Genomic DNA, 23,116 nt, shown 5'->3' with positions numbered 1-23,116 from the left:
AAAAAAATCTCAGAAAGGTTAATAATATATGCCCAAGGTAATTTACCTAGAATATAGCAAAACTGGGACCAGGCCTGACTTCAGAGTCCATGCTCCTAGCCAATAAACCAATGGCTCTTGAGTGTGCAGAAGAATCATGGCAGTGCGTGGATTATTAAAACCACTACCACCAAGAGATTAAAATTCTGCTACTATCAAGACAATGAAATAAAGCAGGTCTCAAGAGCCCAGGAACAAGAATTTTAAGTGATTCTAAGGCAGGTTGACCTGGGGATCCTGCTCTGTGGAGCATCACTCCATGCCATGCTTCACAAGACAGTAGATCTTAGGTCACTCACTCACAGCTTCTTTAAAAAAAATTTTTTTTACATTTATTTATTTTTGATAGAGACAGGGCATAAGTGGGGGAGGGGCAGAGAGAATGAGACACAGAATCTGAAGCAGGCTCCAGGCTCTGAGCTGTCAGCACAGAGCCCAGCGCGGGGCTCGAACTCCCAAACCATGAGATCATGACCTGAGCTGAAGTCAGACGCTTAACCAACTGAGCCACCCAGGCGTCTCACTCACTCACAGCTTCTGATCTAAGCTTAGGAGTCTCTAAAACTTAATTTCATTAATATATTGATAAAAAAATTTTCTCACAAGCTTTGGTGATAAATGAGATCCCTTGTGAGGTGCTAACATATAGTCAGTTGGTGTACAATAAATGTTGGCTCTCTCTCTCCTCAACTTTTCTTTCAGAAACTTTCACAAGGTTAGGAATAGGAGAAATAGGCAGTAATTTGAAGTTGTGCTAATTTCTGGGAAAGTTTTACTTTATTTTTTTTCTCCCCTGTTCCCTCCATTTTTATGGGTAGAGAAAGAGAGTTGCACAGCAGTTGAATAATTGGGGCCAAGGTCACAGCAGGTAAATGGCAGCCCCCTTAACCTCTGTGCTCTGCTGGTCAAGAGATTAGATTTGGAGAGCAGTCCACAGTAAATGCTTGTTTAATTGAATTTCAAGTTTAGCTATTCTTTCTATTGCTTTTCTCTTAGAACATAATCTTCCCTTTCTCCTTTATTGACTTTTGTCTTTGACTCCTTTTAAATGTATATCCTTGTGTTTTTAGTATAAACATCAAATTATTTTTAGGAGAACACATAGTATTAAAATCAAGTAAATATAGTCAGCGTGTCAGGTAATAGGTGGACCATAAGCACAGTTAAGGAGAATTGTGCTGTGGGTGCTTAGAAATTGTTAATAGAAGCTCTAATAACTCTAGAGGCTTCAAGGTAGCATGTGTAAGAAGGTGAATGAAGCCTTTGCCCAGAAGGGTGGGATGACTTCCTCCTGGATCCTTGTCTCATGCTGGGCAAGATCAGTAAGGACCCTGGGACTTTGTCTTGGGCCTTTCCCTTCCAAACGTAACACTGATTCTAAGCTTCTGGTGGCTTTTCTTCAGTTTTTCTCTGGCTGTGCCTCTATCACGCAGAAGCATGTGACCCCAAATCCCCCTTCCGTAGCCTTGATTTTAGAGCATGAACACATAAGCCAGACCAAGCTGAAGCCTCTGCCTGCATGTCAGCTCAAAGCTTTATGTCTGTCTGGCTTGCCTTAGATAAGACCTCAGGAAGAATCCAGTATTTTATTTTTTCATTTGATGTTTTGATCCCTCAGTTCTTACATTGGTGCCTTTGCTTTTAAGATTCACTTTGTGCTGACATGTTTTATGTTTGGTCTCAGTGCCTGGGTTTTTAACTGCCCTTTATCTCAAAATCTTTGTATGGCACATTAAAAATATATACGCTCCTCTTCCTCTTTTAACCAGGAATAACAATTAATCTGATGACCTGGAAATGGACTCCATTCTGTTTTCCAAATTTATAGTAATGTAGTGTGTTAGGGTTCTCCAGAGAAACAGAACCAGCAGTATGTATAGATACAGAAATTAGATACAGATTCATTTTAAGAAACTGGATCATGTGATTGTAGAGGCTTTAGGATTTGAAAATCTTGAGAGGAAATGTTGTCAAGCTGGAGGCTCAGGAAAAGGCTGCAGTTCAACTGTAAAGGCAGCTTTCTGGCAAACCAGGAAAAGCCAGTGCTGTGGATGAAGTCCAAAGGGCAGTCTACTGGCAGAATTCCTTCTTGCCCAGGTGAAGTCAGCCTTTTGTTCTATCCAGGTCTTCACCTGATTAGACAAGGCCCACCTACATCGTGGAAGGCAATTTGTTTTACTTAGAGTCTACTGATTTATTTTTTTAATGTTTATTTTTGAGATAGATAGAGAGAGAGAGAGCAGGGAGGCAGAGAGCGAGGGAGAGACAGAATCTGAAGCAGGCTCTAGGCTCTGAGCTGTCAGCACAGAGCCCAATGCAGGGCTTGAACCTCAGGAACCATGAAGTCCCAAGTTGGACACTTAACCAACTGAGCCACCCAGGCACCCCAGAGTTTACTCATTTAAATGTATATCTCTTCCACGCATCCTTACAAAAACTTCCAGAGTAATGTTTGACTAAATATTTGGATGCTGTGGCCAGTCAAGTTAACACATAAAGTTAATTGTCCACGCTTACTGTTTTTCAAACTGGATTCAACAGAACATTATTGTAGATGTTAATAGACTGGCATGAAAAATAAAGGGAAGGAGTTCGATGGTTAAAATTCTATGTGATGTGTCACCTACTCTGTCTCCTTCTTGGAGTATCATATTGTGAATTCATCTTTTAAAGACTTTGAGAATTCCTGAGGTCAAGAAAATTGCTTACTTTATGTAACTGCTGCCCAATGAAGGCAGGGCACCCCTAACTCCATGGTGCTTCGCTTGACAGCTGCCTCCTCTACCAACACAGTGGGAGGAAGCTGTTTCTCTGGAATTCCAAGCCCCGAACCTTGGTTCTCAAGATCTAAATTGCAATGAAATGTTTGTCTAAGTGTGAAAGATGTGTGCTACCAACTAATCCGATAAAATAGGACAACCGGCTGTCCACAGGCTTTCAAATGCATCCCAGGCAAAGGCGTTAACTTGTCCGTGTTGCGATGAGGCGGAGCTTTCCCGAACAGTGCTTGGTGGTTCCAGTTCTAGCGTCCTCTTCTCCCTTGAGAGTCCTTTCCATTTTGTTTTCACTTCTCTGTGCCACACCATTTAACCTCCCTCTTTGGCCACATCGTGTTTCTTAATACCTCAGGGAACGCAACGGAGTTATGCCACAGAAAGAGCAAAGCTTTCATTGTTTTCTTTATATATGCTTTCCTCCTTCTTTACTTGATGGCAAAGTCTTTCTCACCCTGTGCTATGTGCCATTAGTTGTCCTTCCCTAATTAAACTACCCACAGGCTGGAATTACATTGTGTACATGAAGTGATAACAGTAGATATTTTTAGTAGTGTATAAACATATGCTTGTTGAGTTTTATTGAATTAGTAAAAGTTAAACCAACTTGGGGAATCCAGACTTTCCACCTCCTCTAACCACTGGCCCAGGTTAGGTCCGTGGCTTTGACATGACTTCCTTTGAAATGCTTTCTGGAGGAAGCTAGTTGTACATGCTCTTCTCATTCCTTCCCTTCCCTTTATTTTCGGGAGAAGTAGAGGCAGCATTTCCTTGAGTTTAGCATCGCCTCTTGCACCCCCCAATAGTAACTTCCCTGTTGAGACGGACCAATCCACATACACGCCTTTCCTCTACTTGTCCCATGGCTGTCATGTATCAAACTCTAGGTGACTCCTCTGAATGCAGAGGGTCTTCCATCCCAGGTCTGTCTCTTGACCTGGATGCCTCATTAATCATGAGGATGAGTCACCCAGCCCTGTGGTTCCTGATGGCTCCCATGTCTATCCCATAGCAGCCCATTCCTGTGATAAGACACTGCATTGCAAACAACTTGGAACTCTTCCATCTCAGAAATCAAAAACCTCTCTCATTAGAGACTGTTTCTCCGGTATTTATTTTTCTTTTAAAAATGTAGGTACCCTAAATGGCTTAAAACTGCTATCTGTTTTCAGAGGATCACTACGGGCCTTTCATTCCCTAATCCTAACCACCTCCAGGATAGGTGAAGAAAGGGCCATAGAAGACTTTTAGTAGAGACATTGGAACCCAAATCCTGTGTGGTGGAAACCATCCTTGATAGCAGGCTAGAAAGACCAGGCTCCTGGCTTCCACTGCCTTCTCTTCTGTCTCCAGGCTAGGAAGGCAGTGGTGCAGATGCATGCTGTTTAGAGAGCTGAGAGTTGTGAATAATAGAAGGGGGGGTAAAGTCTCCTGAGGCTTTGAGACGAAGAGATCCTGTGGGGATCTGGTTTGGCCCTGATCTAGGGCTGGTGCTGGCTGGTGCCAGGGTCAACACAGAGCAGGCTTCTCTGATACCAGAGGCTGGGAGTATGGCACTGAATGGAGGAATCAGGAGTCTTGTGGCTTGTTAGTTTTTTGGATCAGGCCTTTCAGGAGGAGCAAGAAGCAAAGTATGTTTCCTTCTGGGTCATTCCAGATAGTTCATTAGTGTAGAACAAAAGGCAACAATTCAAGATTGATGCCCTGCCTTAGAATCAAGGGTGTGCTGGGGCACCTGGGTGGCTCAGTTGGTTCAGCGTCCAACTCTGTATTTTGGCTCAGGTCATGATCTCCCGGTTTATGAGGTTGAGCCCTACATTGGACTCTGTGCTGGCAGTACGAAGCCTGCTTTGGGATTCTCTCTCTCCCTCTCTCTCTCTCTCTCTCTCTCTCTCTCTCTCTCTCTGCACCTCCCCCCCCTTACACACACACACACACACACACACACACACACACACACACTCAAAATAAAGGTTAAAAAATCAAGAGTGTGCTAACTCTGGGAGATTATGGAGCGAACCTAGTATGGTGGTTATGGTGTGGACTCTGGAGCCAGACAGTCTTGTGTGATGTTGGGCAAAGGTCTTTACCTCTCCTGGCCTCAGTTTCCTCCCTTGTAAAATGGGAATACAAATAGTAATAGGTTGGGAAGCATTAAGATATATCCAAGTGCCTTGGCCACTGTTGATCTGCATTCTTATTTTCTTATGGTGGTGAAGCATCCAGAGCAGGCAAATGATGAATACTTGCTGAATGAGTCAAGCAATGCTATTTGGTTGAGAACACTGATACAGACACAGAAAAGTCCTTTTTTTTTTTTTTTTTTTTTTAAACAAGCGTTGACATGGAACATCTAACATTTTAAAAAATATCAATTTCTCTCCCACCTTTTATGGTCATGCAAACTGCTTAGGGTCCCAAGTAGAGGTAATTGCCAAGTAGACATGACCATTGTTGAAGCTTCAAAGCCTCATATGTTAGGCACTCCCAGGACAGTCATTGCTGCAAGGGTTGGAAAAGATAAGTCTAGGAAGTCTGGATAAGTTTCCAGCTTTCCCTGAAAGATCAGTAGGAGGCAATGGATTTAGCCCTCTGAGATTAGGGTGCCATGGAGGTAGGGGGCAACGCTAGCAATGCCCACCATTCCAGGAGTATCAGCTAGAGGGCCTCCCACGAGGCAAAACATCTATAAACCCATCTGTCCAGTCCCAGCAGGAGGCTGATCCCAACTTTCCCTGTTACTTCAAAAACACTGCATCTTTAGTTAATGTGACTTGAGACACTTGGCATGAAGAGTAAAACCAATTAGAAAGAAATAAAAAGCAAAACAACATGGAAACCACAATCTAACGAGTGGGGCTCAGGAGGCAAAAAAGAAATGTCAGAGTAGGATGTGCTACATTTCCACACTACGGTACTGACAGCAGAAGGCTGGCTTTTTTTTTTTTTCTGATAAAGTGAACACCCCCACATAAAGGAACATCAGACCTTTCCAAACTCCAAACTCATTGCTTGTTCTAACCTTCCAGAGTAGCTGAAGGAGATCTGTGACCTAAACAGGAACCAGGAAAGCAACAGCTCGCTCTTGCATTGGAATCTGGTGTATAATCTTTGCCTATCATTCAAAACAAAACTCCTCTTGCCTTGTAGATTGAGCTAGGGTGTGGCCAACAGGGCAGGGGTGAGTCTTGGCTTGCACAAGGTCAGGCCACCTCTGATCCTCGTACTTCAGCCCCATGGTACTGGTAGGGGAGGGAACAGCCAGTGGGTGTCAGCTTGCTGTGGTCTGACTGTCCTTTTGACATTAGCACTGCTGAGTTCAGTCTGCTTTCCTCTCCACGTGGGGTTGACTGCTCATTAAATAGGAAGGAAATAATAGAGACTATTATTCACGAAGATCAAGGATCCAAAGCTACTGCCAGTATACTGCAGACAATACACATAAATGCTAACATTTGGGACTTGGAGATGAGCTGGAATGTCGTCTCAAGACCCATCCCATGATACCTCTTTAAATCCACCCCTTGAAATATGCGATCTATGAGGATGCAGCTCCCTCTGCATTTGAAGGTTATTTGGGAGGAGTTACAGGGTATACATGGCAGTGAGAAATGGCAATGTTAGTTTCTGAGAGAGACCACAAGAGAAAAACTGCATTTATAGTGGTGGTTAGACACTTTAAATTCTTAGTAACCAATTGTCAAATAATTGAACCACAGCCCACATTTTGATTAAACTAGGTCAAATTTAAGTTTGCATTGCCTGACTTTTGGTAAAGTGGGCTGGTGTGGCAAAGAACCACCACAGCAGTGCTGCTCCAGTGAGTACACACAGTGAGACTATGGCATTTATTGTAAGTGTGCTTCTAGTCATAGCAGCTTCTGTTGTTACTGTACTTTCAGAAGCAAGTAAGTGAACTGGGTTGATATCAACTGGAAACTCTAAGGCTCCGAGGGCTATTCCCAGATTGATTGAGCTGCTTACCCTTTATTTGCCTCAATTTGTTCAGCTAGAAATGTGGGCATGATACTAAGAATGGGGCCAGGCATAAGGATTAAATGAGATAATACATTTAACACCTGCTAGAAAACCAGGCACATAGTAAAAACCTAAATAACAAGTGGCTATTATCTGAGCCTAGAAAATTGTTACCATCCCTATTTTTCGGAGGTGGGAAAGGAAGCTGAAAGGGTCCAGTAATTTCCCAAGGACACCAGACAATAAATGATGCCATGAGGCTTGGCACATGGATGGTATCCGGAGTGACCTTCCTCCCTCTTCCCTAATATGTGGTCCAGCCAAGGTAAGAACTCAGAGTCAGGGAAACGTACTGAAGTGACAACATGGACTCCATATAGTGAATAAAGTATGTGGGGTGCAGGGCACAAGTTCTGATAGGTTTATCAGGTCAGCGAAAGTTCATCAAACTAGAACAAAACCTAAGAGGTAAACTTGGGTAGAATCAAGGCAATTGGATGGACAGGGATGCATTCTGAGATGCTTATTGGAGAGGACAGCACAAAAGGTCTGTGAGTGAGCCAACAGGGTACAGGAAGTGGTATTTGAAATCAGGGAGATTGGAATACAATGAAGAAACCAAGAAGATGAGGCATGCAGGGCCATATTTTTCTCTTTTGAGCACAATACATCCTTTGATTAAAGATATATTCCTCAAATTGGAATCTGAAGACCAGAAAACCATGGATATATTCTTGTGGCTTAGTGAAAATTAGTTTTCTGTGAAAGAAGTATGTACATAATTCAACTTTGGGAAATGCTGAACAAGGGCTGTTCTCTGCCCCTTGATAGATAACTGCATTGATTAGACAGCATCTTCACAGTAATCCAGACTTCAGAACCACTCTGTAAATTACTCCTTTCAATTATACAGAATTCAGCTTATCAATGATAGTGTCACTTGTGTCAGAGGATAAGCAGTGCTTGGCTCAGGTCCAATGGTGGACCTGAGTGTTCATGGGGTTTCTTAGGTATGTGGATACATTTATTTTATCTTCTAAAAAATTTTCAAGTTTATTTTTGAGAGATAGAGTGATTGGGGGGGGGGGCGTTGGCAGAAAGAGAGGGAGAGAGAATCCCATGCAGGTTCCACACTGTCAGCACAGAGCCCCATATGGGGCTCAAACTCACGAACTGTGATACCATGACCTGAGCCGAAGTGAGACGCCCAACTGACTGAGCCACCCAGGTGCCCCTGATGGTACACATTTATATGTGGCAAAAGTTAAATCTAAAAATATCCAAACCTGAATCAAAATATGTGATAATTAGATTATTGTGAATCTCCTGCTTTAGAGCCATACTATCAACACTTTCAATTCCTTAATATTTTAAGGTTGCTTTCATTTTATTTTAAAATTATAGTAGTTTTTCTCTCTGTGAGCTTCAAATATTCTGTTGAAACACCTAATTGTTATCTCAAATCACATCACCTATTGCTTCCATGGTTAATCTCTACACATTGGATAAAATGATGATAAAGACCTAGGGACTAGGAAAACCACCAGATGGACAAAGACTGGATCTCTGAATTATCGCATGGGAGGAAGATGCTTGCTAATGTGAACACTTGCCCAGGAACTTTTATAATAGCAAGAAGCAAACTTCTATTGTGTGAAGATTCTACCTTTAAAACCTCCTCAATCCAGTAACTCAATTGGAATAATTATTCTGATGCTGATACATTTGATTTCTTAGCTCAAATAATAGAACATCTTGCTTCTTGTCTTCCCAAACCAACAATACAGTAAGAATGACATATTCATAACTATTGAATAAATGCCAATTGTTCTAATGAGTTTGGACATACCTCGTCTCAATCTCATAAGAATCTTAAATTATAGGATTTTCAAATCCTCATTTAAAAGATGCAAAACTGGTAAGATTAAGGCACAGAGAAGGGAAATATTTTGCCTACGATCAGACAACCGTCAAGTGGCTAAGTTTAGAAACTAGATTATTTTGACTCAAGTTATATTTTCTCCTGTAAATTTTCAACCATGTACCAGTTGCACATCCAAATCACAGGTGTGCTTATGGCAGAGACTGCTTCCTGCTCACTGAAATCCACTTCTTCCTACTGGCACAAAAGCCACACTGTAATTTCCTTCCTCCTTTGCACTTAGGTGTGGCCATGTGACTGACTTGTCCTCAACAGAATGAGAGCAAAGGGAAAATTCATGCCCCTTTCAGTCTGGTCCATTTAAAACTTCCCATGTGTGTTCCTCCATGCTAGTTCTCCCTCTGTTAGATGGAAGCAAAAAACAATGAAACCTTAAGGTGTGGAGGAGCCTGCAAGATGGAAAGGGTCTTGGTTACTGAATGAGTGTATGGAGAGGAACCTCCCTAGCAACCTCCCTTTAAACCATTTTGTGAGCAAGAAATGAATTTCTATGTGTTTAATCTGCTGACATTTTGGAATCTGTTTGTTGCTACAGCCTACCTCACCTCAACAGATATAGAGAAAAATACAGTTTCCTGGTCTGTTTTCTGGTCTCCAGACCTCCTGGGTTAGAATCTTTGTGATAAAGCTTAAGTATCTATAATTCTTAAAATTCATTCTCCTGAGTGATTCTGATGTATCTGGTCTTTGACAGTTATGTACTTCATTCCACAACTGACCTTTTTCCCCCCTTACCTTGCTAAATCCTTTTAGTTGTATATCTTAGGGAAAGGTTTTTCCAATTTCAGTTTTGTCTGAATTTTAAAAGAAGTTATAGGCCAACAATTTTTACGGATTCAGAAACAGCTTCACTTATTTTTTGATATTTTCTTTAAAATTCAATCCATTTGAGCCAGAGAATTTAAGATGTTTCTTCTCATGATCAATATTTCAGGTCATCTGTTTCCTTCAGTCCTTCCATCTCTGTCCATCCATCCATCCATCCATCCATCCATCCACCTACCTACCTATGTTTCTTTCTACCTACCATAGCTAAATAGCTTTCCTCAAAGTATTTTCCTTCAATTTTATTGTATAGATATAGACTATTTGCACTGTACAATTCCTTGCAAATAACATACAGCAATTACAACACAAGAACTCAGTACCTATTTATGTGTTTTGGTGATTACTTTGAAACTGTAAATGCTCCCTTAAAATTTGGAGATCAGTAAGATATAGTAAGGCCTCCCCCAGCTATTTTTGTAGTTTAAAATTGAGATCACATTTGCTTATATTATTATCATTATTTTTTATTTTTTTAATTAAAATTCAAGTTAACAGAGTATAGTCTTGGCCTCAGGAGTAGAAGCCAGTGATTCATCTGTACTATATGACACCCAGTGCTCATCCTGGAAAGTGCCCTCTTAAATTCCCATCACCCATTCAACCCATCACTCCAGCAACCTCTCCTCCAGCAACCCTCAATTTGCTCTCTGTATCCAAGAGTCTCTTAAGGTTTGTCTCCCTTCCTGTTTTTATCTTATTTTTCCTTGCCTTCCCCTATGTTCATCTGTTGTTTCTCAAATTCCACATATGAGTGAATCATATGGTATCTGTCTTTCTCCGACTTATTTTGCTTAGCATAATACCTTCTAGTTTCATCCATGTTGTAAATGGCAAGATGTCATTCTTTTTCATTACTAAGTAGTATTCCAGTGTGTGTGTGTGTGTGTGTGTGCACGCGCGCGCACGCGCTGTATCTTTGTCTATTCAGAAGTTGATGGACATTTGGGCTCTTTACATAATTTGGCTATTGTTGATAGTACTACTATAAACATTGAGGTGCATTTGCCCCTTCGAATCAGTACTTTTGCATCCTTTAGATAAATTCCTAGTAGTGCAATTGCTGAGTGATAGGGTAGTTCTATTTTTAATTTTTTGAGGAAACTCCATACTGTTTTCCAGAGTGGCTGCACCAGTTTTCATTCCCACCAGCAGTGCAAAAAGCTTCCCCTTTCTCTGCATCCTCACCAACATCTGTGGTTTCCTGAGTTATTAATTTTAGCCATTCTGATGGGTGTGAGGTGGTATCTCATTGTGGTTTTGATTTGTATTTCCCTGATAAGTGATGTTGAGCATCTTTTCATGTGTCTGTTAGCCATCTCGATGTCTTCTTTGGAAAAATGTCTATTCATGTCTTCTGCACATTTCCTCACTGGATTATTTGTTTTTTGGGTGTTGAGTTTGGTAAGTTCTTTATAGGTTTTGGATACTCTTTATCAGACATGTCATTTTCAAATATCTTCTCCCATTCCATCAGTTGCCTTTTAGTTTTTTTTTTTTTCTTCTTGTTTCCTTCACTGTGCAGAAGCTTTTTATCTTGATGAGGTCCTAATAGTTTCTTTGCTTTCATTTCCCTTGACTCCAGAGACCTGTCAAGTAAAAATTTTCTGTGGCCAATGTCAAAGAGGTTGCTGCCTGTTTCCTTCAGTAGGATTTTGATGGTTTCCTGTCTCACATTTAGGTCTTTAGTCCATCTCACATATAGGCCTTTGGTCAATTTTGAATTTGTTTTTGTGTATGGTTTAAGAAAGTAGCCCAGTTTCATTCTAACACATGTTGCTGTCCAGTTCTTCCAGCGCTATTTGCTGGAGACTCTTTTTTCCATTGGATACTCTTTCCTGCTTTGTTGAAGATTAGTTGGCCATATATTTGTAGATCCATTTCTGGGTTCTCTATTCCACTGATCTATGTGTATGTTTTTGTGCCAATATCATCCTGTCTCGATGATTACAGCTTTGTAATACAGCTTAAAGTCCAGAATTGTGATGCCTTCAGCTTTGGTTTTCTCTTCAATATTACTGTGGCTATTCGGGGTCTCTGTGGTTACATAAAAATTTTAGGATTGTTTGTTCTATCTGTGAAGAATGCTGATGTTATTTTGATAAGGATTGCATTGAATGTGTAGATTGCTTTGGGTAGTATTGACATTTTAATATTTATTCTAATCCATGAGCATGGAATGTTTTTCCATTTCTTTGTATCTTCAATTTCTTTCATAAGCTTTCTGTAGTTTTCAGAGTGCAGATCTTTTACCTCTTCGGTTAAGTTTATCCTTATATTATTTTATCTTTTATTTAACCTTTTTTTCTGTCTGAAATTGACTATGGAAACTCAATGCAGTGGTATGTTTGATCTTTTTATCAGATGCCTTGAATATTTGTAATAGGATGATACTTAAGAGGTGGTGTGCATGAAGAAAGCCTTTGCTATATCTAGATTCATTGATAATTAGTAGAAAGCATCATATAAAGATAACTAATGTTTCATAGTGTGCTTACTGCATGTCAGGTGCCCTTGTAGGGACTTTGCATAAATTAAGTCCTTTAATCCTCAAAATGAGCCTATGAGGTTAAACCCTATGTTTATCCTCCTTTCGTAATGAGGGCATCAAGGCATGTAAGCATGAAGAAAGATGCCCAAATTACATGGCAAGTAGGTGATAGTGTTGGGATATGAATCCATGTAGCCTTTAACTATATCCACACAGCCTATTTTAATAGGTAAATATCGATTCTATGTGATTTTCCTTTCCTTCCATTCTACAGGTATGTTAGCTTCCTATTGCCTCATAACAAATTACCAGAAATTTTAGTGCTTAAAACAGTGTACACTTATTATCTTACTGTTTCCACGGGTCAGGCATCCAGACTTGGTTTAGCTGGGTCTTTGCTTAGGGTATCACAATACCTATAGTCGAGGTATTGGCCAGGTCATGGGTTTCATCTGAATTTCAGGTTACTCTTCTGAGCTCACAAAATTGTTGGCATGATTCATTTCTTTATAGCTGTGGGACTTATTTTGGCAGCTTGCTTCTTCAAGGCCAGGAAGAGGATCACTTTGTGACCTCATTGAAGTCCAAAATCCTTTTAAAGGGCTTCCAACTGATTAAGTCAGGTTCACTCAGGGTAATCTCCTTTCTGATGAATTTGCCAACTAATTTGGGATCTTTTCCAAAAAATGTTTATTTTGAGAGAAAGAGTTAACAAGTGTGTGGGCTCATGTGTGGGTGCAAGTGGGGGAGGGGCAGAAAGCGAGAAAGAGAGAATCCCAAGCAGGCTCCACGTTTATCATGAAGCTCCATGCAGGGCTTGATCTCATGACTGTGGTATCATGACCTGGGCCCAAATCAAGAGTCAGACATGTAATGGATTGAGCCACCTAGGTGCCCCTAATTTAGGATCTTAATTACATCTGTAATATCCTTTCACTCTTGCCGTAAAATGTAACCTAATCAAAGATGTAACTGAATCGTGCATGTAACACCAAAGGCATAGATCACGGGGGGCCATTTTAGAATTCTGCCTACCACAAAGGCACAATGTCTGATCCCTTCCTCTTTGGGTGAAGGAGATGGATAAGTACTGTCTTACAAGATGATATCTCCATTAGAATCAATTCATCAACCTCAGCTTACAAAAATATCATTTGTTAAAAGTTTTATACATAAAACTTTCCCTCTTTAACTCCTTTCCAGAAGAATTTTTTGCACGCTGAAGGAAGGTGGATGGTATAAACAAATAACTTTCTTTGAGTTTATTATAAATTTACTTTGACTAGTTTTCCAGGACATTCCTTAAAATAACCTAGTTACTTTTGTTCTATGGCCACCCATTGGATAAAAATCAAACTACTTACTGTGGCAAACTAAGATCCCCCCTGCACTAACCAAACCTACCGTGTTGCCCTGATCTCGTCTCACTGCCTTCTCATCCCATCATTTTACTCCATTTCCCTCATGCCTCAGATCTCTGCATATGATGTACCTATATATATGGCCAGTTTTATCTGGAGTACCTTTTATATCTCACCCTCCACCCCCCACCCCCCACCAATCTGCTGGTATCTTCTCTGGTTCTTCAAGACCTGACTCTGTTATTATTTCTTTTGTGAAGCTCTCCCCAGTTTCCAAGTAGAAATATAAAAGTTGCAGAAAAAGGATTTGGGTTCTAGGTTTAGCTGGAGGGTAGAATGAGTGATAATACTGATCTGAACCCCTTCTGAAGGGTCCTATCTCATTCTGGATTTAAGTATGTTATAGAAAAAATACTTTAGAAGAAAATAGAATGGACTTAGGAAATCAAAGCTAAACTAAAAATATACATGTGGACTCTTAACATATTCTATCACTAAAGAGGTTGAGAAATAAATGTCAAATGTGTTCTCTAATGTCTGGGACTTTGTTCTTTTCTAACACTCGACTAAAAGGAGCCAGAGCTCTTTAAAGACTAGGTAAACGTTTAACTCTTGTGTGAATGCAGGGATGCTTTGAACATACCTAGAATAGTGTTGAAAGGACAATGGAGTCCATTTTGAGGTAGTTCCATTATCTAACTCAAAACCATTTGAGCATTAAAAAATAATTAGTCATAAACAAGGTTAGTTCATGATTCCATGAATCCATAATGATAGTCAAAATGGGAACAGGTGAAGTTCACAAAAGATATCGTGATGTGAAAGAAGGTTGAACATAATTAGATATGCTTAATTTTTATTGATTTTAAGAGAATTGTGGTATTGACATAGGTGAGTGTTTGGTTTCTTTTATTGGATATATGGTCCTTTATTAAATTTAGATCTCTACTTTTTCTGTATGTAGGCAAGGTAAAGAGAATTACGGGTAATACTAGGAGTTATGAAAAAGTAAGAAGCATACCAAGAATAAGAAAGGTTGTGAACAGAAGTGTAGGAAAACGTGTAGAAATCGAGGGTTGAAAGGAGATAGATTCGTCACATACCTAGAGTAAACTCAGTCTTTCATCTTCTAGGAAACAAAGCCTCTTGGATGATTGGACTAATTATCAAGAGATACTAACAAGCATACGTTGATTATAATGCTAACAAATCATGCCAGAATTGTTTATAATAACGAAAGGAAAACAGTATGTCTTGTGGGCCAAGTAAACCTTTAAGAACGTATCATTTCAGGAAAACATGACAGATTGCCAGAAACCAAAACTGTGTGAAAGATGTGGTCTTGGAAAGACCCACTGACAAGTACCCTGTGACTCTAGAAAGGAGAGAGGCAGGCAGGGAAGGCAAAAAAAAAAAAAAAAAAAATGGCTACTGGATTAAGTTTAAATCACTCTGGAAATTTCAACCAGGGCCCAGGATTAATTAATTGATAATAGCCTGGAAACTGTAACATTTGTCGTCTGGGACAATATTTCTTCCCCTGTTGGTTAAAGGTACCTTGACACTAGAAGGTCTGGACTAACTGAGAAATATGAATAGGTGAGCCAGTAATTTTTAATATGCTAAATGAGTATACAACAGTAACTATCATTGTAACAATCTGTATTCTACTTTTCCTGTTAATCTACTTGTCTGCTCCTAATGTACAATATTGTGTGTGTATGTATGTATACTTTTAATATATTGCTTATCATCTGCCTACCTTTTTCTCACCCTTTTTCCATTCTTGTCAGATATAAGCGTAAGGGTCATAGCCTATTTTTAAACTGCTATATTAATGTATGACTGTCCAAAAATGTAGATATTTAATGTATACAAATTGATGTGTTTGGAGGTAAGTATACACCTGTGGAACCATTGCCCCAATCAATGCTATAAACTTACACATGATCTCCAAAAGTTTCCCCCTGCCTCCTCTGTTTTGTTGTGGGTTTGGGGTCTATTTTGATCACTGATGTATCCGAGAACCCAAGACAATACTTGTCACATAGTAGATGCTCACAAAATATTGAGTAATTGTCTCTCAAAGGTTCTTGTCTTTGTAAGTTGTATGTTTAAGGTTTTTGAATCATTTAAGAAAAGTCAACTCATTAGACTTGTAACTACATTGAAATTTTAACCAGCATCTTGCTGTTTGCAGGTTGAAGGACATTTCCAAAGAGAGGGAGGGTATAAGTGGAGAGTGGTTCCGTGTGCATGTGTATCTGTGTCACATGCTGTTTTATGGCTAATCTGGCAGGTAGGATTATGTGCTAGCATAGACTTTCTGAGAGGGCAAGCCCTCTATGAAATGGATGTCTATAAAATTCCATTTTCTGGAGTTTTTAATCCAGATGGATTTCAAGAGGGAGACAAAGCTCTTTACCCTTGGAGGGTGGGTCCAGGTATTATTTTCTCCTTTTTTTTCTTTCTTTCTTTTTTTTTTGGCTGAGGAAACTGAAACTTATATACAAGTTAGGTGTGACAGGGAGAATATTTTTGGAATCTCTCCAGATGCATCTTTCTTTGTCGATGAATTAGCTTCTCTCTCTGCAACCTGTCTACTGCTATGCCTTTAGAAAAAGAGACTTACAAAATACCACCTCAGAAAATATATAAAAAGATGGTATGCAAAGAAGATATAAAAAGAAGTTCCTTATAGGTAATGGGATGTTTTCTCTTCCAATCTGTAGCTGCTAAGCAAGAAAGGAAAAGTCAGGGACTCAGGTTTTCAGTATATGCATCCTGCTCAGAAGGTTCAAAGAAGACTCCAATTTTTCCCCTATCACTGCTTGAAATTCTGGCAAAGGCTCTTTGCCAACATACGAAGTGATAGAATAACCGTGGTGTTGGCAAGTAGCTAGATGGATGAGGCAGAACTTTGACTCCTGGGGTTCTAAAAGGTCCTTTAGGCCTCCATGAGTGGATGTGTTGGTGCTTAGAAGACCAGAGAATTGGCAGAGGCCCGAGGATGCACAAAGAGCTGTAGTGGGAGAAGATACCCCAGAGGCAAATGGTCAGGACCAGAGTATGTGCCAGGAAAACATTCAAAAGCCCCATCTAGACCCAGTGACCCATCAGCTGGGAGGGCACCAAACTGTTCGCTGAGGATCTAGAGGGCTTTGTCATGCCTTGACCTTGCTGCCATGTGATCATATCAGCCCCCTCCTCCCCATTTTGGAAAGAGCAGAGGAAGAAAGGGGAAGTTGGAAAGAGAAGAACCCATTTAAAAGAGAAGAGACACTAATACCTAATATTGGCAACCCTAAAGGGGTGCTTTCCATCCCCTGGTACCCAGTGAGGTGATGTTAATGAAGATGTGTAGATCTATGATAGAAAATAAAGGAGCTGCATATTCTTCATATGTCTAGGTAGTATTTGGAGTTTCCAGCCCTGCTACCTGAGGGACATATTGAAGCCTACCCAGGTGTGAGGGGTGTAACTTCAGTCTCAGTCTGGATCCTTAGGACAAGATTCTATCCAGTTAGATCCAGCATTTAACATTTTGTTCTTGGATGTCAGCAAAACCTTGTTGCTACATAACAGTTGCTACATAAAAACTAACTCAGCCTTGGAAAGTCCCCAAAACAATAGAATTCTGTAAGCATTGGAGCAAAGGTGGCATTCAAGCTGGAGAAAGGAAGAAATCCATCTGACCTGAGTTCAGGAAAGGAGGAATGTGATCTGGGATCCTGAGGGGCACATGGGCAGACAAAGGAGTAATGGGAGTTGGGAAAGTGAACTCTGTTAAGCTCATGGTGTGGTTTTCTTTTTCTCAGTGTCATTTCCAATATGGACTCACAGAAGTTAGATGCTTAAAGCAAAAGAATAGGATCAATTTCCGTGGGCTCACACTGAGGTCCTGGGTCAACCAAAATGTGATGAAGGCAAGTTTTGTTTTTGAAAACTCCACTCAACTGCATTAAAGAAGAATTTGGCTCTTAAAGGTATCATAGCAGTAAGAACGGTCAGAATTGGCAGATTCAAAAGATGATTTTCATGTATCAGTTAGAGCCAGGGCTCAACAGCTCTCATATCTACAGAAGAAAACTTAACCTTATGACTGAAGGTAATAAAGTAGAAATGAAATAATGAGCTCTATTAACAACAATACAAAAAGACTTTAGTATTTTTTAGACAATGCATTTTGGGACTACTCTGAAAAAGTAAAAAAGCAACAGTGCAATGATCTCAAATATGTGAGAACGGTATAAATAAGTATTCCAAATAACGCACACCATCCTTCCTGACCCTGAGCCCTTATATCGAGAATACTTACACAGGTTTTGGCTAAATTGTCAAGGTAATTGTCTCAGCTCTGTAGTTTACTTCTACCTTTTTAGAGCGATTTGAAAGCATCAAGGGAGGAAGACGTGGTACACTGGTATTTCCAGCTATACAAGTGCAGTATTAGTCACGATCGTCCTCAGACCAACATGGATGGTTTGGGATATAGAAATACCCTATTGATTCCAACTAACATAAACAGTTTCTCTCAAAATTTCTTACCTATGAAATGAACACTAAATATTTTTATGCACCGTGGAGGAAATGACCTGAGTACAAAGACCCAAGTAAGGTGCCTTGTCATGCAGAGGTTAGAGATAGACCAGTTGGGTCCAAGTCCAAGCCTCCTATCACCTGCCCATTCAGACTGTTTCAGCAAAAACTATTGGCAGAATTGAAATAACTTTTAAACCATTAAAATTAAAACCATTCACCTTTTCCATGTATTTATCAGTCAAAGAAAAAAAGGGGTGGGGCTTAGGCGAGAAAGGAAGTAGAAATAAGAGAGTTGGGGGAATGATGGTAAGAGGAATAGGAAAATTTAAATTTTTACTCCAAGTAATTTCTAACTTCAAGATTAAAATACCATACATACGTAAGGAGATTTCATCAGCCTAACATCAGTAAGATGAACACTCATTTTGATTCAGTTCTCCAGTTCAGGGCTGGGCTGGTGCCTGTGTATATGGACTCTCTCTCCATTCCCTCTGCACCCCACAGTGTGCATCTACTGGTCAGAGTGATTTAGAGACATGTCCATTGGTCCACATACAAACTGAACTCAAAGACCTTGGCCTCATTGATTCTGGACTAGTTCATCCCTCATTTTCTAGATTGGATTGCATTAGCCAGCCAATGTTTTTCTTAAACCTCACCAGGAGAGAAAACATCACAATTTATTACTTCCAACCTATTTCAGTGTTGAATGGAGTGCTTAATCTAAATCAATAATGTAATTAATAAATGGATGTAGGTGAGCACTTTTGAGAACAAGGTTGAGAATTTCATCCTTAACAAAAAAATAAATTTTTCCTCCTAATCTCGTCCTGGCCTCAGGACTTACTGTTTTCCCAATAAGTTTATTTCTGGAAGTAGCTAAAGAGAGATTTCAAACCACAAAATCGGAGAATCTCAGAAGCCAGTGTGCTTTGTTTGCCCTATTTCTTAATGTCTTATGCCCTCTGGTGGTAAAATCTGGGGACTTGCTGTGTTTTCACTTGAATTCTTCTATATATATATATATATATATATATATATATATATATATATATATACAATATTTTTCTATGTATATTTTTTACCTTTTCATAAAGAAAAATGTTCTTAACATTTTTATTTTGAGAAAAAAATATCCTTTTATTTTGAGAGGGTGTTAAGTTGTCCCTTTAAAACAAAACTTTGGGGGCACCTGGGTGGCTCAGATGTTTAAGCATCTGACTTTGGCTCACGTCATGATCTCACAGTTCATGAGTTTGAGGCCTGCCTCTTCAGGCTCTGTGCTGACAGCTGGGAGGCTGAAGCCTGCTTCCCATTCTGTGTCTGCCTCTCTACCCCTCCCCTGCTCGCACTCTGTCTCTCTGGCTCTCAAAAATAAATAAACATTTAAAAAAATTAAAAGATAAAAAAATAGAAACAAAATCTTATAACCAGAGATGGTAGGGGGTTGGAATGGTTTTTCTTTCTTTTTAATATACATTTTTTCAATTTTTCCTTTCAGATTAACAAAAAATTACGATTGTATAAAATATAGTGTAAAAGTTCCATAGCCTTTTATTCGGCTTCCCTAAATATAACATTCTACTTAAATACAGCACAGTTTTCAAAATTAAGAAATCAACGCCATTCCGAAAGGCAAGAACTGCAACTTTACCAATGTCAATGTCTTGAAGTTGTCTGTGTGCTCCTTACCAGTGCTCCTACCTTCCTCCTCTTTGAGGAATATACTAACTTGATTATTTTATAATTTTCTGGCTATTTATTTTTGCTTTTACTACATATCCATATATTGCTAAGTAATAAGTAACTCAGATTTGTTTGTTCTTGGGTGTTATAAAAATGATATTATACTGTGCGTGGCCCTCAGAGACCTGTGGTTTTCATTTAACATTCTACACCTACGATGCATCTCTCATAAAGTATGCAGCTATATTTCCTTCACTTGTGCTCATATATAAATTCTATGGTGTGATTTGACAAAAGCTGACTTCTCTATTTTCTCTTGATATTTGGGTTGCTTTTGTCTCTTTTGTTTTATTGCAACTAAGAACAATGCAGGATCGTTCTTACATAGATCAACATCAGGAATGCAATATTTAAATAGACCATAATGCCACGTTAAGATCTTGGGAGGGGGGAAGCCGATACGTTAATAAATTATATTAATGCTTTTGTCAAAAGAAAAAAAAATTACTAGTGAAATTCCTTACACTGACTAGATGAGAGAAGGAAAACAAACAGAAAAGTTCATACCTCATTCTCCTCCTCTTTGTCTACTGTGGCAGCTGTATCACTAATTATAGGGAACTGAGTGGGAGTCTGACAAGGACTGACTGATGGGTGATAGCACTGGACTGGACCAGCAAGCCACATAGATTTAAAAGAGAGTGAGTTTCACTGCATTTTACAGACTTCATACGCACAGAAAACTACACAAGATTTTTGGCTATAAAATTCATAAACGCTCAGTTCTGGTCCACCTTCCAATTTGCTTCCATGGTGCAACCCGTGTGATCTTACAGAAATAAAAATAGTTAAATGTCATCCCCCTTCTTTAAATCTTCCAGTGGGTTCCCCTGGGTCTCTGAATAAAGGCAGAACTTCACACGGCCCCTCCTTCAGTCTCCAGGTGCAGTTCCATGCCATGCTTTCCCACACTGACACTCTAGCCATAATGAATACCTGCAGTATTTCGTCCCCCTGCATCCCATCCAGACAGCATCTTCTCCAGGAGGTCTGTCCGAATCCCTGCCATATATACCCCTTGCGTGCCTTCTGGAGGGACTTGTTCTAACCTTCATTACATTCCATTTTATCCCTGGATTGTCATTAAACTCTTGAGGGTACAGGCTAATGTTAGATTCTCGATCCTAGTGCCATGTTTTACATAGTAGGTACTTCATATGTTTGTTGACTGAGTGAATGAATAGATATTATTTTCTTACCTTTTTTGGCTTCTTGGCATACTCCTCTCTCCTATAGGATATTTTTTTTTCTTCCTGCAGGGGAAATGACTTTCCTATATCCTCAGGATTGTCACCATCATGAGCTGTGGATGGTCATAAACTTTTCAAACTTTCAAGAGAAACCTCAAATAAGTGATCTGAGATATTTTTTAAGAAAATAATCACCTGACCTATTTTTTCCACTTTTCTGTATGGGAATGATTTGTAGCTGTCATTGGGATGAATAATCCCTGGCCTTTTATAAAATGCAAACCCAAAAATGTTCTTTGAAATCTGATCATGCCATTTCTTTTTTTTTTTTTTTAATTTTTTTTTCAACGTTTATTTATTTTTGGGGGGACAGAGAGAGACAGAGCATGAACGGGGGAGGGGCAGAGAGAGAGGGAGACACAGAATCGGAAACAGGCTCCAGGCTCCGAGCCATCAGCCCAGAGCCTGACACGGGGCTCGAACTCATGGACCGCGAGATCATGACCTGGCTGAAGTCAGACGCTTAACCAACTGCGCCACCCAGGCACCCCTGATCATGCCATTTCTAAAAGGCATCACTTTCTGTCAAAACCCTGGTCCAATCCTGGCAATTGATATTTTACAAGTATCAGATGTATTCTCTGAACTGTTTTTCTTTACCTTTGCCAGTGGTAAGAGCCAGTTTTTATTGAGTACCATCTATGTGTCAGAAATTCTTCTGAATACATGGCATATGGATTACTTTACGCAGCAGATTTAATTTTTTGCCATTTTACAGATGAAGAAGCTGAGGAATACAGAGACTAAGTATCTTGCCCAATAGTAATAAAAGGAATGGAACTTATATTTTCAGGGGAGCCAAATCCAGAGTTTATATTCTAAAATTGCAATAGACCACTTTCTTCATCAATAATTCACCCTACCATACCTCCTGGACTATGTAATATTGTTTGTATGCCATATACATGTGTATTGTTATCTTCCCAATAAGGTCTTAAGATCTTTCTTTAGAGGGAATGTCTTATCTCTTTAGCCTCCACAATATGTAGTATAGTGCTAGACACATTTTGTAAATACATGCTCAGTTGCTTTGCAAAATTTAAATTCTCCCCTAGTCTTAGGAAACTGTATATAGGGTTTTAATAAGTTAAAATAAAGTACCATATTTTAAAAATCTCTAAATTTGTTGATCTAAGAAATGAATTTATGATATTTTTTATAATGCAATAAGAACTCAAGAAGGGGAGGAGAGCCTCATGACATCACCTATCTACTGTCTCTCTTCTCTATCGGGCCTCTAGATGGATGTAATGGTGTTTTGATGATATTAATGAAACTGAGTGACTTTTGACTTATTTTCTTTGTATCAGCTGATTAATAAGCATTAATTTAACTCATTATCTTTCATAGCTTCCTCTCCTGAGGGCAATGGCTGTTCTCTGAAGGAGTAGGAAGCTTGTTGTTATTGTATGAGGGTGTAACTGAATTCTTTTTCATTCCCAAGGTCACCCCCAACTAAGCTTGTGTACTCTAACTCTAGTAATGATGTGTGTCTTTGTCACCTGGAATGCCACCCAATGCCTGAGAGATTAAACTATTCCCGGATGCCACAGTGAATGGGGTTTGGGGAGGGCATTGTGGAACCAATGGTCAACTCCAAGGAAATAATAACTTTTCATTACCAAGACCCTCTTTCCTTCATGCAGAAAGACCCAGCAGGCTACCAGACTTGCCTGTACATGTCTGAATTTACTGAATGTATGTTTACAAAACATATCTGGTAAGTTACAATTCCATTAGTATTCTCTCAAACCAATGTAAAACTAAAGAAAGCAAAAGAATAAAATATTGTATATATTAAATTACTGCCTCAAAGCTTCCATAGTATAAGAATGTCTTGCCAGAACTTTTGCCATATAAGTGCTTCTTGTTCTAATCATTTTGGATTACAAAAATACATGTTCATGGTCGAACTATTGGAAATCAGAAATGTATGTTTAAATGTTTACTAATTCATAATCTCTTCACTCAAAGATACTCACTGTTAATATTTTGGTATATTTCCTTTCTCTAGATAGGTGGATAAATAGATTTGTAAGATAGAAACATAACTGACAAATATCTATATAGATACAAATTTCCACTGACTCCTTTCCTTATTTCATGGACATTTTTCCTCAATGACCTTTTTAAAAAGGCTTCAAAATGTCTATTGATAACTATATAAT

This window comes from Prionailurus bengalensis, chromosome B4 (assembly GCF_016509475.1).
Source record: "Prionailurus bengalensis isolate Pbe53 chromosome B4, Fcat_Pben_1.1_paternal_pri, whole genome shotgun sequence".
Lineage (NCBI taxonomy): Eukaryota > Metazoa > Chordata > Mammalia > Carnivora > Felidae > Prionailurus > Prionailurus bengalensis.
The sequence above is the reverse complement of the archived record's forward strand: the minus strand, read 5'-3'. Positions refer to the sequence as shown.